The following is a 19799-nucleotide window of genomic DNA, read 5'->3' as shown; positions in this document are numbered from 1 at the left end:
CTTGATTGGGCACTTAATTTGCACATTCCTTTCTCAAGAAGCTGACCAAATGCTTTACTAAGGCTACTTAAAAATCAAGCAACTACACAGCCAAAATTCATAACTTCGAATACAAAAATGATACATGTATACCAATAGGATGAATAGATTCAGTAGATCATAACCTTTACAGAGATATGTTATATGGCATATGTAGCATGAAACATACTCCAGTTATATCATATATATATATATATATTCATAAGCATATTCCCATAAAGCCTTATGGGGTGCACCATCATAGAAGCTTATCCTGGTGCAGCCCTGAATTTCATTAATGCTTTTTGTAGCTCTTGAAAATCTGCTTACCTTAAAATCTGTAGTATTAACAAGAAAAAAAAATCTAATAGTATTCTGTTTATATTTTAATTAATAAAATTACATATGCTTGTCCACATTTCAGGAAAGCACTTAAGCATATGCTTAAATCCATTCCCGTAAGCATGTACTTAAAGTTTAGCATGTTGTAAGCACCCTTTCTGAATAGGGCTGCCTTCCTCAATTGGGGTGCTGTCTAGTAGCTAGAATAAACATTTGTATAAATACGAATGTAAGTAAAGTCCCGTGTGCGATGTGATGACAACATGCTAGCATACATGACACAGTGTTTTTCCTCTAGCCATATGTTCTATTAGTACTATTATAGCTGTGTGAACAACGTAGGAACCATTCCTTTGCACCCAAAATCATTCATATCAAGGCATAAAAGCTCTCCAGAGCCAATGGAATTTTGGGTGAATGAGAAAAGTAGGATCTGTGCCACGTTATGGTAACTTTAATAAAGCACCTCCCACTTGGAAAAGTGGGAATCAGAGATCTCATTCTTTTTCATGAGCAATTCCATTAACTACATAGAGTAAGAATAAGAAAACATTCTTTCTTCTATAACAGATTTTTGGATACTGTAAGCTAAATAGACTAGTGTAAGGCTATCATATCTTTGCACAGCATTTTCTCATTCAAGACATTTTATTAATTATAATCAGGGATCCTAGAAATCTGTAGCAGAAAAGCATGGAATTTGCATTTTTACAGAGAATCTTTAGTTTTTACATTTTGTGAAAAAAATAAAAAAAAAATGCAGTAGAATCCCATTTATCCAAGCCACCATTATCCTGCTCTCCATATTGTGTTCAAACGATACCTATATATATTGTGGCTAGAGAAACTAAAGTTCAGCAGTTCATTTTAATAGCAGAAAAACGCTGATTTTTATAGTTTTTTATATCAGAGAATTTTGCAGTTTTTATCATGGAAAACGAGGATCCCTGATTATAATATACTTGCAATCTGAGGATTTTATTGGGAGAATACTGCATATCTACACAGTAACTACAAATAACCTCTATTCTGATGTGAAATCAAACACCTTTGCTTTTCTGCTTCTCCTTGATCTATGTGATTTCATAATGTAAAAGTGATCATGAACAGTAGATTACTTATTGGTCAATCTTTTATACAATAATAATACTTCATACTTACACTGCACATCACCTTCTATCCAAGGATTTCATCATAATTTACCAACATTAATACAATAAGCCCTGCAGAAACCCTGTGAATTAAGGGAATCTTGATTTTGCTTATTTTAAATATTGGGAACAGAGGCACAGAGAAGTTAAGGCCCACATTTTCAAAAGCAGTTACTAATTTTGGGCGCCTCATTTATTGGGTGCTTACCTTGAGAGCACTAGGGTCTGATTTTCAAAGGTGCTTAGCAACTGTATCTCCCATTGACTTGAAGTAAAGCTGTAAGTAGTCAGTACCTCTGAGAACTGTAGATGTTGCAAATTGGGGACCCCAAATTAGTGGCCACTTCTGGAAATGTAAGTATTGGAATATTACCATGGTCTTAGAGCAAGTCATGGTGGAGCCAGGAATAGAATACAGTTTCCTAACTCTCAGTTCTCTGGTTTAACTTTAACCATCCTTTTTCTCTGTATCAAAGATTTGCCTCTTGGGTGGGCTGCAGATGAACAGATAAGCCTTTCTATGAGTTATAATAATGGCAAACATGATGGCTCAGGTATTTCTCATCTTGCTTTGTTGTTCAGTCCACACATATTGAAAATATGGTTTAACTAATGTAAAGAATTTTATCTGACAACTAGTTTTCCTAATAACTCTTGTTTAAATGTAATACTGTATCAGGTAACCACAGAGGAGCTGGTATTGTGTCTCAGTGCATTATAGTGCACTATCCATATGAGAAGTGCCCCATCTCTCCGCCTTCTGGTTTTCTAAAGTAAGGATTCCAATTTCTGATGATATTGTAGCGTTTATAGATTTTTCAGCCTGCTACATTATGTTTGTTCCTGATGATGGAGACAGTAATTGACACAGTGGGAAGAACGAACAACATTCTGTAAATACAAATGGCTTCAATAGCTCCCTACACAGTTGCATATTTTGTGTTTGTTGTCAATACATGCCTTCTCTAAAGGACTATAGCTAATCTTAGCAACATTGCCCAATGACAGACTTTGCTGCAGGGCTTCTCCAGTGACCCCAAATTAAGATAATTTCCCCTCCCACAGTCCCACACCTCAGAAATCATTGTACCAGGTCCCCTGGTGGTTTAGTCTTTGCAGGAATTCTTGGCAAAAGTGGAGTGTGACTCACTCTTCCCCAATTGCTTCTGAGAAGAGGGGAAAGTGTCATTCTTTTTATGTGCACACACTCCTGCTGCTGCATTAGAGTTTAGTGTAATTTAAAGCACATCCTTTGACTGTTGTTGAGTAATAGGGAAGTATCTTTGAAGTCATTGGGACTATTCATAATATGTTAAGTGCACACACAAGTCTTTGCAGGAGCAGGTCTTTAGTTTGGAGTAGGGTTGTCGATTAATCGCAATTAACTTGGGATTAACTCAAAAAAATTGATCATGATTAATCACAGTTTTAATCACACTGTTAAACAATAGAATACCAATTAAATTTTATTAAATATTTTTGGATGTTCTTCTACATTTTCAGGTATATTGGTTTCAACTGCAACACAGAATACAAAGTGTACAGTGCTCACTTTATATTATTTTTATTACAAATATTTGCACTGTGAAAATGATAAAAGAAATAGTATTTTTAATTCACCTCGTACAAGTACTGTAGTGCAGTCTCTTTATCGTGAAGGTGTAATTTACAAATCTAGATTTTTTTTTGCTACATAACTGCACTCAAAAACAAAACAATGTAAAACTTGAGAGCCTATAAGCCCACTCAGTCCTACTTCTTGTTCAGCCAATCGCTAAGACAAATAAGTTTGCTTACTTTTACAGAAGATAATACTGCCCGGTTCTTATTTACAATGTCACCAGAAAGTGAGAACAGGCGTTTGCATGGCACATTTACATGCCAGATATGATAAACATTTGAATGCCCCTTCATGCTTTGGCCACCATTCCACAGGACATGTTTCCATGCTGATGATGCCCATTAAAAAATAATGTGTTAATTAAATTTGTGACTGAACTCCTTGGGGGAGAATTTATCTCCTTCTCTGTTTTACCCACATTCTGCCATATATTTCATGTTATAGCAATCTCAGATGATGTCCCAGTAAATGTTGTTCATTTTAAGAGCACTTTCATTGCAGATTTGACAAAATGCAAAGAAGGTACCAATGTGAGATTTCTAAAGATAGCTACAGTACTTGACCCAAGGTTTAAGAATCTGAAGTGCCTTCCAAAATTTGAGAGGGACAAGGTGTGGAGCATGCTTTCAGAAGTCTTAAAAGAGCAACACTCCGATGCAGAAACCACAGAAGCCAAACCACCAAAAAAGAAAATCAACCTCCTGCTGGTGGCATCTGACTCAGATAATGAAAATGAACATGCATCGGTCCACACTGCTTTGGATTATTATTGAGCAGAACCTGGCATCAGCATGGATGCATGTCCTCTGGAATGGTGGTTGAAGCATGAAAGGAATATGAATCTTTAGTGCATCTGGCATGTAAATATCTCGCAACGTGGCTACAACAGTGCCATGCAAATGCCTGTTCTCATTTTCAGGTGACATTGTAAAGAAGAAGCAGGCAGCATTATCTTCTGCAAACGTAAACAAACTTGTTTGTCTGAGCGATTGGCTGAACAGGAAGTAGGACTGAGTGGACTTTGAGCTTTAAAGTTTTACATTGTTTTATTCTTGAATGCAGTTATTTTTTGTACATAATTCTACGTTTGTAAGTTCAACTTTCATGATAAAGAGATTGCACTACAGTACTTGTACTAGGTAAATTGAAAAATACTATTTCTTTTGTTTTTTACAGTGCAAATATTTGTAATAAAAATAAAGTGAGCACTCTACACTTTGTATTCTATGTTGTAACTGAAATCAATATATCTGAAAATGTAGAAAACCTCCACAAATATTTAAATGAATGGTATTTTATTATTGTTTAACAGTGCGATTAATTGCTTGATTAATCATGATTAATTTTTTTAATCGCTTGACAGCTCTAGTTTGGAGATATTTATAGACTTTTTGAATGCTCCCTGGTTACATACAGTAATACAGAATAATTATGCAAAAGTATGTGTTTCTCCTTAATTTTTCTCCCCTGTTTGTCATTGTAGTTCTCTCTCATGCTCAATCTCTCTCTTGATCTTTCACATAATCTATCAGTTTGAATCCATTCTTATACTTACATTATTTTCCCCTCTTTTCTCTTTGTTAAATCTCTTCACTCTCATTTTCCACACTCCTTTCTACTGCTATCTTCACTCCTCCATTTCTGTCATTCTTTCTGACTCTCCTTTCCTGCAAGATAACAGAAATGTGTATTTTTTTAAATGACATACCAAAGTCATAATACAAATATTACTTATGCTTGATGTCAGTTATTCATTGCTTGTCAGTTCCAATGTATTCCTCCTGAGACAGCCTGAGTTAACACTCTTCCCCAAAATAAAAAACTCTACCACTACATTTCAGAGAAGAATAACAAAACCCCCTCATGTATGAACTGCCAAAAGAAGTTCACAGAGAATGTCACTTGGCAAACAAAACAGGGACAAAGGAACACTGATGTCACCCACTGAAGGAATAACATTTAGACATGTTACACACATTCATCATGATAAGGTTGAACCATAACACTTATTAGCAGCAGCTGATAAAATCAGCAGAAGCCACACCCCAACTCTGAGATCCTATCCAAATAATGTTGAGTGTTTAAGTACTTTTTATTTGCTCCTACGTGAATGGGTACTTGCAGTGCTGCTCAGAATATTGACATTGAAGGAAATGAAGCCTAAGTCCCAATGCAGCAGCATTTCAGGTGGAATACTTTTGGAAGAAATACTGGCCATCACATGCACAAATAAGAGACCAGATACTTGGTTCCAATTTAGCTGTGACTGGTGCAGGACCCAACATGGGGAAGACATCCTGGCATGTCCCTACCCCAGCAAGATTAGGAAGGGGAGGTGGAGAAGTACCTATTCTAGCTCTATCCCAGATGAGGTGCCTCCCACACAAAGGAAATCAACTTCTGCCTAATTAGTGCAGCTTTCTGCCCTCTTTTCACCGCCAGAGTTGCACAAAGGGGACAGGATCTAGCCCATGACATGATCTCTTGTTGATAAATACCCTGAGAAGAGGATATTTACACTATGTATTAGTAACATAAAGCATAGAGCTAACAAGATCTGTCCATTACAATAAACATTTTATGATCTTTCACTGCTGTAATGGTGAGGTTCTTATATCCCATATCTCACCCTTTGCTTAGGGTCTTCACTTGCCATTTTACTTTTATTTAGGTTGTAAGCATCTCAATATTATTTTTGTGGGTGTCTCTAAAGTGCCATGCACATTTATCATACTGTACAAATGAGTGCCATGTCATAACAAAACTGTTAATATTTTATTAATACATCCTTATTCTGATTTTTCAGAGAGTTCATCTAAATGATAGTGCATTTTTGCATTTGTACTCACTGCAGTCTTCACACTCCTTTAAGTGTTCAATCTGTAGCATATAGCATCTTTTTTATGTCCCTTTTAGTGAGTGTTTCAATTTTTCCCCTTGAAGATTTGTTTCTTGAATCAGTTAGTCATTTCATCCTAAAGTTGACTAACATGGCTGCTACTCTGAAACCATTCTTTTCTGGCAAGTTTTACAAACATATTTTTAAAAAAAATTAAACACATGCATTTTTCTGAATTGGTTATAATAAATCATTCCAGAAAGCAAATGCTGTTGGCTGGATTAAGGATTTATCAATCCAAATGTTTTGTTTTGTTTTCTAATTCCTGGGAACTGTAAAGAGTTTTTCCACCCTGATTTTGATCTTCAGTCTGATATTCTTTGTGGCCAAGATAATAAAAGCTCTTTGATTTCTTTACTCTGGCATCTACTAATTCAGACATGCAGTTCTGGCATCTACTTGTTCACATCTTGTGAAAATCTTTTGTCTTAAGGAATGTCTTTTTTCATGATACGTCCTTACTGACCCTATATAAAAAATACAATGTACAACATATTAAATAAAAACAGACTATATTTAATAACATTAAGAATTTTAATTGAATGCACAATAGAAAGGAAACTCCAAACCCTGCTCTAAATATTTTAAAGAGTTGAGTTAACAGAAGACCATATTCTGATTTTATTTACACCAATGTAACTACAGAGTAATTCAACTCGTTTGAATAGAGTTAAATGAGATATGAATCTGGACCAGAATGTGTCATTTTTTAATTTCCTACCTCTTGTTCATTGAAGGTAAACTTTCATGACTTAATCATCATTTTTGTATTGTTCCTTGCATGAGGTTTTGAGAAGAAAAACAGTCATGTTAGCTTATAAAGCTATTGTTGCAACATTTCTCTAGAGACTTTTCATACTGTCTGGTTCTATATAAATCTGTCCTATTATTATTATTCAGGTTCTGTAGTGTTAATTTAAAGTAGATTTTTAAATCTATATTCCTTACTTGAGGTGGGGATTGGCCCGGCTTTGAGCAGGGGGTTGGACTAGATGACCTTCTGAGGTCCCTTCCAACCCTGATATTCTATGATCTATGAATATTAGAAAAACATTGCATAAACGGTTAATTGTGTGTGAAATATGCTACAGGCCCATGTGAGGCTCCCCATACTTCTTAACTCCTAAGAAGGAAACATTTTTCACCTGCATAAAGTCTGAATAATTGTGCTTCATGCAGGTGAAATGGGATAATTTTAGGAAAGCAGGGAACATGGATTAAGACTAAAGCACTTCCTTGTCCTGTCCGTCTCTCCTAGGCTATATAGATTGTCAAGGTTCCTCCCCCACTCTGAACTCTAGGTACAGATGTGGGGACCTGCATGAAAAACCTCCTAAGCTTATCTTTACCAGCTTAGGTCAAAACTTCCCCAAGGTACAAAATATTCCACCCTTTGTCCTTGGATTGGCCGCTACCACCACCAAACTAATACTGGTTACTGGGGAAGAGCTGTTTGGACGCGTCTTTTCCCCCCAAAATACTTCCCAAAACCTTGCACCCCACTTCCTGAGCAAGGTTTGGTAAAAAGCCTCACCAATTTGCATAGGTGACCACAGACCCAAACCCTTGGATCTGAGAACAATGAAAAAGCATTCAGTTTTCTTACAAGAAGACTTTTAATAAAAATAGAAGTAAATAGAAATAAATAAATCCCCCCTGTAAAATCAGGATGGTAGATACCTTACAGGGTAATTAGATTCAAAAACAGAGAATCCCTCTAGGCAAAACCTTAAGTTACAAAAAAAGATACACAGACAGAAATAGTTATTCTATTCAGCACAGTTCTTTTCTCAGCCATTTAAAGAAATCATAATCTAACACGTACCTAGCTAGATTACTTACTAAAAGTTCTAAGACTCCATTCCTGGTCTATCTCTGACAAAGACAGAATATAGACAGACACACAGACCCTTTGTTTCTCTCCCTCCTCCCAGCTTTTGAAAGTATCTTGTCTCCTCATTGGTCATTTTGGTCAGGTGCCAGCGAGGTTACCTTTAGCTTCTTAACCCTTTACAGGTGAGAGGAGCTTTCCCCTGGACAGGAGGGATTTCAAAGGGGAATCCTATGACACGCCCCCCCAAATCTCAGCTAGGGTGAAACACTGGCTGGGATTTCTTCCTGGAGCTCTAGGAAAAACAGAGTTAATAAGACACATGCATCTCTAAATATACTACCAAGTACATAAAGACTAACAATATTTTCTACATCTCAAGGACGATTTTAACCAGTTGATTCTGGGAAACTTTCATGGGAGAGCGCATCAGCCACTTTGTTTGAAGCTCCTGAGATGTGTTGGATGTCGAAATCAAAATCTTGGAGAGCTAAACTCCACCGAAGAAGTTTTTTGTTAGTTTCTCTGACGGTGTGAAGCCAGTTCAGTGCAGCATGGTCGGTTTGCAGGTGGAAACGCCGTCCCCAAACATATGGGCGTAGCTTTTCCAGAGCGTAGACAATGGTGTAACATTCTTTTTCAGTGACTGACCAGTTGCTTTCCCTCTCAGACAGTTTTTTTGCTGAGAAACACTACAGGGTGGAATTCTTGGTGGGGGAGGGATAGCTCAGTGGTTTGAGCTTTGGCCTGATAAACCCAGGGTTGTGAGTTCAATCCTTGAGGGGGCCATTTAGGGATATGGGGCAAAAATTGGGGATTGGTCCTGCTTTGAGCAGGGGGTTGGACTAGATGACCTCCTGAGGTCCCTTCCAACCCTGATATTCTATGAACCTCTTGAACAGGTCCTTTCTGCATTAAAACTGCTCCCACACCACGCTCAGACATATCTGTGGTTACTAGGAACCGTTTGTCAAAGTCTGGGGCCCTTAGAACAGGGTCAGACAGGAGTGTCGCTTTAAGCTTGTTAAAGGCCTTCTGACACTTTTCGGACCACTGAACAGCATTTGGCTGTTTCTTTTTAGGTCTGTCAGTGGGGCGGCGATTTGGCTGTAGTGTGGTACAAATCGTCTGTAATAACTGGCCAAACCTAAGGAGGATTGAACCTGTTTCTTTGACTTTGGGACAGGCCACTTTTGGATAGCATCCACTTTGGCCTGTAGGGGGCTGATAGTTCCTTGACCCACCTGGTGTCCAAGGTAAGTCACTCTGTTTAGGCCTATTTGACACTTCTTAGCCTTAACAGTTAGTCCTGCCTCCCTTATGCGCTCAAGGACTTTTTGTAGATGTTCCAGGTGGTCTGCCCAGGAATCCGAAAATATGGCCACATCATCAAGGTAGGCGACTGCATATTCTCCTAATCCCGCTAGGAGACCATCTACAAGTCTTTGGAAAGTAGCGGGTGCATTTTGCAGCCCGAAAGGGAGTACATTAAATTCATACAGCCCGAGATGTGTGGTGAAGGCTGACCTTTCCTTGGCAGATTCATCCAGTACCCCTGCCAGTACCCCTTGGTTAAGTCCAAGGTAGAGATGAACTGGGCCCATCCCAGTTTCTCTAATAGTTCATCTGTGCGTGGCATTGGATAGTTGTCTGGGCGAGTTACAGCATTTAGCTTACGGTAGTCCACGCAAAAACGTATTTCCCCATCTGGTTTGGGAACTAGAACCACTGGAGATGCCCATGCACTTTCAGAGGGGCGGATTACACCCATCTGTAACATATCCTGGATCTCCCGTTCTATAGCAGTTTTAGCTTGAGGAGACACCTGGTAAGGTTGGACTCTAATTGGGTGAGCATTACCTGTGTCAATGGAGTGGTATGCCCGTTCAGTCAGTCCTGGGGTGGCTGAGAACGTTGGCGCGTAGCTAGTGCACAGCTCCTGGATCTGCTGTCGCTGCATACGCCCAAGGGTCATGGAGAGGTTCACCTCTTCCACACCACCAGCACATTTCCCTTCGTAGTAGACACCTTCTCAGCGTCGTCTCCTCCCTGGGCTGTAAACTGACAAACATTTAATTCTCTGGAATAAAAGGGCTTTAGAGAATTAATATGGTACACCGTAGGCTTTCGGTTGGAGGTGGGGAATGCAATGAGATAATTAACAGCTCCCAGGCGCTCCTGGACTGTGAAAGGCCCTTCCCACAATGCTTCCATTTTATGGGCCTGGAGCGCCTTTAAGACCATGACCTGGTCTCCTACTTTGAAGGAACGCTCTCTGGCATGTTTATCATACCAGGCTTTTTGCTCTTTTTGAGCATCCTGTAAGTTTTCTTTAGCAAGGGCTAAAGAGGTTCGGCGGGTGTTTTGTAGGTTGGTTACAAAGTCCAGAATGTTAGTTCCTGGAGAAGGTGTAAATCCCTCCCATTGCTGCTTCACCAACTGCAATGGCCCCTTAACCTCACGGCCATATACAAGTTCAAATGGGGGAAAACCCTAAACTGGGATGTGGTACAGCTCTGTAGGCAAAGAGCAACTGCTGCAACACTAGGTCCCAATCATTGGAGTGTTCATTTACGAATTTATGTATCATGGCCCCCAAAGTTCCATTAAACTTCTCCACCATGCCATTTGTTTGATGGTGGTAAGGAGTGGCAACCAAGTGATTTACCCCATGAGCTTCCCAAAGGTTTTTCATAGTTCCTGCCAGGAAATTAGTCCCTGCATCTGTGAGGATGTCGGAGGGCCAACCTACCCTGGCAAAAATGTCTGCTAGTGCCTGGCTCACACTTTTAGCCCTGGTGTTGCTTAGAGCTACTGCTTCCGGCCATCGGGTGGCAAAATCCATGAAAGTCAGTATGTACTGCTTTCCTCTGGGTGTCTTTTTCGGACAAGGACCCAGAATATCCACAGCTACTCGCTGAAATGGAACTTCAATGATGGGGAGTGGCTGGAGAGGGGCTTTGACCTGGTCTTGGGATTTTCCCCCCTCTTTGGCGCACCTCACAAGACTGGACATAGGTAGAAATATCCTTGCCCATTCCCTCCCAGTGGAATGACCCCCCCAAATGGTCTTTGGTCCGGTTCACCCCAGCATGGCCACTAGGGTGATCATGGGCTAAGCTCAAGAGCTTGGCCCGGTATTTAGTTGGAACTATCAACTGTCTCTGAGGATGCCAGTCTTCTTGGTGTCCCCCAGAAAGAGTTTCCTTGTATAAAAGTCCTCTTTCTACAACAAACCTGGATCGATTAGAAGAGCTGAGAGGTGGTGGGTTGCTCCATGCTGCAGTCCAAGCTCTCTGGAGGCTTTCATCTGCTTCCTGTTTGGTCTGGAACTGTTTCCTTGATGTTGGAGACATCAGTTCCTCATGGGATTGTGGACCTAGGCTTGGTCCCTCTGGAAGCGATATAGGGGATGGAGCTGTTTCTGTTGACTGTGAACCGCTCTCCGCTGGTGCACTACATTGGGATTCAGGCTCCGGCTGAGCCTCTTGTGTAGGGTTATCGGCTGCTGCCAGTTCAGGTTCGGTGGGGCCCTCTGGTGTTGAGGTTGCAAGTACTGGATTCAGTGCTGACACTGGGTCTGGTGTTGGTTGTTCGGCTGGTTCCAGTTCTGGGACTGGTTCTGTCTGGGTCTCTGGGACTGGATCCACTACTGCTGTTGCAGACATTGGCCTGGGGTCCGGGTCCATCACCTCTGACTGGGCCCTGATAGAAGTTTCCGGAACAGAGCTAGGCCTCACAGCTTGTTTAGCCTGGCTGCGGGTGACCGTTCCCACCCTCTTGGCCTGTTTCACACATGATTGGCCAAGTCTTCCCCCAACAGCATGGGGATGGGATAATCATCATAGACTGCAAAAGTCCACATTCCTGACCAGCCCTTGTACTGGACAGGCAACTTGGCTGTAGGCAAATTGAAAGAGTTGGACTTGAAGGGTTGAATCGTCACTTGGATCTCTGGGTTGATTAAATTGGGGTCCACTAAGGAAGCATGGATAGCTGACACTTGTGCTCTGGTGTCCTTCCAAGCGGTGACCTTCTTCCCGCCCACACTCATAGTTTCCCTCTGCTCCAAGGGTATCTGGGAGGTATCTGGGCCTGCGGACCTCTGGTGTGATTCCGGTGCAATGAACTATAATCTGTTGGGGTTCTTGGGGCAGTTGGCCTTTACATGCCCCAGCTCGTTACATTTAAAACATCGTCCAGCTGACGGGTCACTGGGGCGAGGTGGGTTGCTGGAGAATGGGGTGGTGGGACAATAAGGGGTCTGGAGGGTTCTTTGGGAGGTAGGTGGGGCCTTGGGCAGCCCCCGGTAATAGGGTGTGGTCTGGGGTTGTCCCTTCTGGTCTCCGCTCCAACTGCGACCAATTTTCTTCTTCTCTGCCACCTCCACCCATCTGGCTCCAATCTCTCCTGCCTCGATTACAGTTTTGGGCTTCCCATCTAGGATGTATCTTTCTATTTCCTCAGGAACACCCTCTAAGAATTGTTCCATTTGCATTAGGAAGGGCAAATTTCCTGGAGATTCAACACTTGCTCCTGATATCCAGGCATCCCAATGTTTCACAATGTGGTAGGCATGTCGGGTAAATGACACGTCTGGTTTCCACCTTAGGGCTCTGAACCTCCGACGAGACTGCTCGGGTGTTATCCCCATTCTGACTCTTGCCTTGGATTTAAACAGTTCATACTTGTTCATGTGTTCTTTAGGCATTTCAGCTGCCACCTCAGCTAAGGGTCCACTGAGCTGCGGCCTCAGCTCTACCATGTATTGGTCAGTAGAGATGTTGTACCCAAGGCAGGCCCTTTCGAAGTTTTCTAGGAAGGCCTCAGTATCATCGCCTGCCTTGTAGGTGGGGAACTTTCTGGGATGGGAAGTGGTACTTGGAGAAGGATTACGAGGGTTTGTTGGGATATTCTGCTGAGCCTTTTTCTTCTCCATCTCCTCCACATACTTCCTCTCTTTTTCCTTCTCCTCCAGTTCTTTGTCCCTTGCTTCCATAGCTCTCCTGTGAGCAGCCGCTTGGTGTTGTTCTGCCTCTCTCGCTTGTTCCTTCTTCAGCCGCATGAGTTCTATCTGTCTTTCATGTTCCCTTTGTCTTTCCGCAGCCTGAAATCTGGCTAATTCCAGTTTGTGTCGAGCTGTGGATTTTGTCATTCTAACCTCTCTGTTTTAACTAACTTTACACCCAAGGTTTAGAAATAAACAAAACTTGGCTGTAAAATTTTGCTGTGCTGGAATAGAATACCTATTCTCTGATAGTGATTGTCAGCCTACAGAAAAAGACAATTCCCTTGTCTCTGCTCTGGGCCCAAATCAAAGCAAAAAACCTCCAACTACTTGGAAACCTGCTTACCAGCAGCCCAACGGAAAAAAAAAATTCCTTTTCAAACCTGTGCTCCTTGTAAAACAAAAAAAATCAAAATCCTATAAAAAAAACCCTGCCACTTTTGTCTCCAGGCAAATGGGTAGAAAACCCCCCTCCCTATTTACTTTTAGGGAAAAAAATAAAACCTCTGGGTTGGAAGACTGTGAATTTCCCTGCAGGAGTGAAGTACCCTGCCTCCAGGCAAAGAAAACCTGCAATTCACAAAGATAATCCCCTTTCGTCTCAGCTCTGGCTCCAAAGCAGAGAGAAAACAAGCTGCTTTTCCAGCAGCTCCAAAGGAAAAAAAAATTCCTTTTTAAAATCTGTATTTCTAGTTCAAAAAATCTCAATTGATTTCAGGTTAATCCCACCACTATGCCACCATGTCAAGGTTCCTCCCCCACTCTGAACTCTAGGTACAGATGTGGGGACCTGCATAAAAAACCTCCTAAGCTTATCTTTACCAGCTTAGGTCAAAACTTCCCCAAGGTACAAAATATTCCACCCTTTGTCCTTGGATTGGCCGCTACCACCACCAAACTAATACTGGTTACTGGGGAAGAGCTGTTTGGACGCGTCTTCCCCCCCCAAAATACTTCCCAAAACCTTGCACCCCACTTCCTGGACAAGGTTTGGTAAAAAGCCTCACCAATTTGCATAGGTGACCACAGACCCAAACCCTTGCATCTGAGAACAATGGAAAAGCATTCAGTTTTCTTACAAGAAGACTTTTAATAAAATTAGAAGTAAATAGAAATAAATAAATCCCCCCTGTAAAATCAGGATGGTAGATACCTTACAGGGTAATTAGATTCAAAACATAGAGAACCCCTCTAGGCAAAACCTTAAGTTACAAAAAAAGATACACAGACAGAAATAGTTATTCTATTCAGCACAGTTCTTTTCTCAGCCATTTAAAGAAATCATAATCTAACACGTACCTAGCTAGATTACTTACTAAAAGTTCTAAGACTCCATTCCTGGTCTATCTCTGACAAAGACAGAATATAGACAGACACACAGACCCTTTGTTTCTCTCCCTCCTCCCAGCTTTTGAAAGTATCTTGTCTCCTCATTGGTCATTTTGGTCAGGTGCCAGCGAGGTTACCTTTAGCTTCTTAACCCTTTACAGGTGAGAGGAGCTTTCCCCTGGCCAGGAGGGATTTCAAAGGGGTTTACCCTTCCCTTTATATTTATGACATAGGTATATAGGGTTATACCTTATGTGGGTATAAGAACGACTGTATCCTGTTGCCCCTCCCTGGCCAATCCAACCCTCACCTAGTGCTATCTTGCAGCCTGACCTGTTTGATTCTGGTACAAGACCCCTGCTATGGTGTGCAAGGGTAGTATAGCATGGCTTGCAGTTCCAGGACATAAGTGGTGTGGAAGGTTTTATATGGCCCCTCTACACTGGGGTAAATTTTCTTCTCTACAAATTAGCACCGTCCGGTTATCTTGGTGGTATTGGCTCTACTAGTAATGCCATCACTTTGGTTTGATCATGACTCAGCTCCAATATTCCTCTGTGTGTGCAGTAATGAGCAGAGTGATTTTAATACCTACAGCGAGAACAACAAGATTGGGACTGTGTGTGTTGGGGGAAAAAAGTAAACAGGATTAGACCATATTGGGTATTTTAAAATTTGTTATTATTACAATAAATACTGATATAGATGCATTCCTTGTCCTTTGGGAAATCTAAAAATGGAACTCTTAATTTACTTTTTGTATATCTCAGTTCCTGTTGTTTTTGGGTCAAATAAATAAAATAACACAGAGAATTAGACAAAGGAACCCAAAAGGGCAGCCTAAAATTACAATATTTAGTCTCATAAAGCACCTTATATGTTTAAAGCGCTGTTCAGACATTGACTAATTAATTTTGACAACACCTCTATGAAGGAAGTAATATTACAGATGGAGAAATTGAGGAAGAAACTGCAGTGATTTGCTCAAGGTCACAAAGTAAATAAATGGCAAAACTAAGATTAGAATTCAGGATTTCTCATCTAGTCTTAGTCCTTCAGAATACATGACTGCTCAAAAAGCTACTGTTACTGCTGTTGCGAGAAAGCATACACATCTATAATTTATATGTATGATCATGCTGGGCAGTGAAGTTTATATTTTCCATGAATGCTTACATGTGTTGTGAAGAGGTTCAGGGTGGGGGGCGGGACTCAACCTTGTATCTAGTGTGAATGGAATCATATCTGAGAGCCAACAGAAGTAGTGAACATAACCCACAGAGCTTGCAATTGTCATTAACTACATATTTTAGGCTTCTATTAAGTAATACATCAGCTTGTATATCCGAAGGGCTCACAGCAGTTACAAACTCGACTGGTGGGTCAGGTGGGCTTGGACTCTAGTGGGTAGCCTAAGTCACTGCCTGTGTTACAACATCCATGCTGCTATTTTTAGTGCACAGCTCAAGCTGGGCTAGTGTGGGTCTGTCTATCCATGCAGGAATCACAGCTCCCAGTTGCAGTGTAGACATACCCATTGAGAATTAGAGTCCTGAGGGGATGTTTCCAGAGGAAATATTTATAATTTTTGCTGAAAAATATCCATTTAAAATATATGCTTAAGCATATTTTGATAATTTTGGATAAGTTTATACATGATCAAGCAGGACTGGTCCAAAGCCTAAACATTCAGCAACCATGCCCCTTTACCTTAAAAACCATGCCCCTTTATCTTTACCGGCCCATTCCTTTATTTCATCTGGCCTTGGTGCCCCCCCGTGGGGCTGGAGCTGCGCACAGCTGCGGGGGGAAGTCCCAAGCCTCCTACCACCCCCCCGTCCCTTCCCCCGCTTGGGGCTGTGTGTGGCACGTGATTGATTTTTTCTGTGGGTCAAATGCCCGTGATAGAAAAAAGGTTCCCCACCCTTGATCGATGCTATACACTGTTACAGGTGGCTGCTTCTTCTATTCCTATTCCCTGTCCCAAAGTAGAGAATCTAAGATTCTTGTTCCCGTAAAATATTGATAGGAAAAATCACCTGAGAAACAACCATAATTGTTTATTTTTACATTTTATATCTAAAACCAAGGTTTACATTCTTGGGGCTGTATCACAATGAAAAAGGCTAGAGATTTAGCCGCCAATCTAAAAAATATTGAAGCAAAACTTAATCTTAAATCATTCAGTTATAAATTCAGCTTTAGAACTTTAATTCTCATCCCTTACTCATACAAGTCATGGCTACTCATGTGATTGTGCCCAATTCCAGTCAATGAAATTACTTACCTGGATAAGCACTGCTTGTCTGACTAAAGTTTGCAGGATCAGGCCCTTAATTATAGCATCACTACTGTGTGTCCATTTTGTAAGGAAAGTGTGTGCGTAACTAACTGCTGCCCTCTATTGGATAGGATCATTACCCTCTCCTGGGGAGAAACAGAACTGTCCAACCGTGCTTTATACTTTAACAGCTTCTAAATTTTCCTTTAGCTCAAGTTAGAGGGGTCTGTATTTAGCAGGATACCACCAGTTCTAGCCTCAATATTAATATAAACTTCATAATGGCTGTAGTGTGCACCATGGTGAGCCACAGATTTGTGGCAAAGAGAAAAGGAGTACTAGTGGCACCTTAGAGACTAATTGGGGCTTGTCATCACAAGAATATTAGGTTGTGTTAGAATACAACCTTGAGGAGCTGTGTTAATTAATATGATGTTAAATATGATATAATCAGTGTAGACAGAAGCAAGTTGTGTTTACCACTGAGTAAGCTGGTTGTGGGTAAACCCTACTGGAACCATACATTTAGAGGAGTAAGGCTCATTGTTCTTATACTCAGTTGCATTAATATGGATTTAGGATATGTGTTTTGCGCAGGAGAATTCTGAAAAGAGTCTGATTAACAGCATTAGTTGGATTTTCAATTTTTCATATCTCAACTTCTTTTCAAAATATCAAAATACTTCAAACTAGAGATAAGCTAATCTATTTTTATAATAACTAATTTTTAGGTAAATGTAAACATTTCTGGACATAAGTAAGTGAAAAGCCATTTTAAATAAGATGAGTGTAAGAAAATATACTGAGTGTATTTTCTTACACTCATCTTAATTAAAATGGCTTTTCACTTACTTGTGTCCAGATTCTGCAAACACTTATGCATGTGCTTAACTTCATTCATGTACAGCAGTCCCGCTCATATCAATGGGACTGCTCAGGTGCATGAGGTCAGGTCTACACTAGAAACTTTTGCCGGTATGGCAATGTTGGTAAGGGGTGTGATTTATATAATTTTATTTATTTATTTATTTAACATCTGCATATTGGCAAAAACCCTAGATAGAATTATACTGGCATAAAAGTGCTTTTGCCAGGTATAGTTTATTTTGCTTGCCAAACCAGGATAATCACCTGTTTGCCAGTATAAGCTGTGTCTACACTAGGAAGGTTTGCCAGGATAGCTATAGCAGTAAACTTTTTCTATAGCCCTGTAGACATTGCCTGAAGTTAAGCATATACATGTATACAGGATTGAGGTCTTTCATTATATAATGTGTTTTCAAATACAGTATTTGTAAATCAGTTACTATCTATTTTCAATAAACAACATTTCAAGGTTAAAATGTAAATTGCTAGAGTTTTGTTTTGAAGTTTGTTTTTTTACAAATACTTATGAAATAATTTGTTCTCAGACTAAGACCCTGCATGCCAAATTTCAGCTTTGAGGTAAATTTCATGGCCTAAACAAAACTCCCTGAATACAGGGTACTTACATTTGAAAGGAAATAAATGAAGGTTTAAAGTTGTTGAATCAAAAATGGCTACACTAAAATAAAGGTGAGATATCAAACATAGTATTCCACTCTTGCTAGAAGCATAAGGTGGCAATTTAATGAAGCTATCCGTCATGTGAAGTTTGAGAGTAAAAGTCTGTCAGTGAATAGTATAATAAACAATTTGATAGACTGCTCTGTTTTATTATCAAGGACATGACAGCAAAGGCACAATACATGTAACTGAGCATTTAGAAAGATTTTGGCATACCCTAGTAGCATTGTGGAGCTCTGTAGGCCTCTTCATAGAGTGTTTGGTAGTGCTTACTTACAAGGTCATATTAAGGTGATCAAGGGCCCTCAGCACACCATGACATGCGGGCTCCCCTCTGGCTTCTCCCCTATAGCTGTGCTCCCTGGGCCTTGGCCCTGTTCTCACTTGGATGGGGATGGCAGGTGAGCCCCCACCCTTCCCAGAAAGGTAGTGGCAGTGACACTTTCTCCCTCAGAAGCAGCGTCACAGTGCTCCTCCCAAAGTCTGGACAGGCAGAAGGAAGCCCTTAGTATTCACCCCAGCAGTCAGTGTATCTAATTGGGTTGGTGGGCTGGGTACACTGCATTTTTCTCCCCCTTCCACAAAATTCTCTATAAGGGTGTTGTTAGCAAGGACCCCCACAGCAGTGGGTCTTGGAGTTAATACCCCACTGAGGTACATCGTGCTGTTTAATTATTGTTTTAGGATCTCTGCTGAGTCAGTTAGACTCCCTGAATTTATTACACTAGTTTCACATTTTTATGCTTTTCTTCCCAACAATGAGGACTAGAAACCTCCTCTTTTTAAATGAAAGCTTAGGTTCTGGTGTAATCAAATGGCTGCAGAAGCTGGGTCTCTGGCATTTATTTATAGCCCCTAGGCCTTAATTCAACCCTGCTTATTTTTCTGGTATGACAATATTCATTCCTTGTCACATAAACCCTAAGTAATAGGGAGTTTTGACATTGGGTAATGGAATACATACAAATAACCTGTGAGCAGGTTGTTGATATGCAGCACTGATACTTTGTGGATAACAGTCAAATATATTAGCTGGACTAGTAGCTGCTGCTCCTATACTGGCTTTTGGGGCTGCTGGTTCTAGACCCTTCCAGCCCTCTTCCTTTGTGCCAGCCTAATCAGATCTGCCTCCCTCCCCACCATGTACTGTGTAGGAGGTGAAGAGGCCTCTATACACAGCCATTCTGCTTGTGCTCTTCTCATGCAGATGACTAATATCTGGAGTAACTGTAGGAGAAAGCCTGGGCAATACACACCTGGATAAACTTCACTTCTAATGAATAGAATAGGTTATGATAGCAAAAGGGTGAGCATCTGTGTCAAGGGACAGGAAGTCAAACTCAGCCAGAAAACTGGGTCAAAGGCTCAGATTAGGAATGTGGAAAAACAGGAGAATGCATAAGGAAAGAATGATTACGTATTGTAAAAAAAAAGGGGGGGGGGTGCGAATGAGCAGTTATATGGACACCTGCATGTGTAAATGAGTAGGCAAATGAAAGTAAGTAACTAAATGAGTGAGTGAATATGTGAATAGTGAAAGTATCAGTACATGTGCGCTGGCTCAGACCAGAGGAAGAACGGTGTCTAAATGAGCTTTAACTTTTGTGTGCATCAGATTTGCATTTGCTACAGTTTTTGTATATTCCAAAGATGATCGCTGTGAACACAAAAGAAATAGTCCTTACCATCTCTGCTACTAAGATTGACAATTATGTAACAGAAAGCTTAGTCTAAATTAGGAGTCACTGGTCAGCTCCTCAGGGGACATAAA

General features: G+C 40.8%; 1 protein-coding gene across 2 annotated transcripts in view; it reads left to right on the top strand.

The window, feature by feature from the left end:
• FAM110B (family with sequence similarity 110 member B) overlaps window positions 1-19799 on the top strand; it is a 457749-nt gene that overhangs the window by 255539 nt on the left and 182411 nt on the right. The window lies entirely within an intron of this gene.

Source organism: Lepidochelys kempii, chromosome 2 (assembly GCF_965140285.1).
Source record: "Lepidochelys kempii isolate rLepKem1 chromosome 2, rLepKem1.hap1, whole genome shotgun sequence".
NCBI lineage: Eukaryota > Metazoa > Chordata > Testudines > Cheloniidae > Lepidochelys > Lepidochelys kempii.
Note: the sequence above shows the minus strand (reverse complement) of the source record. Positions and strands in the feature narration are given on the sequence as shown.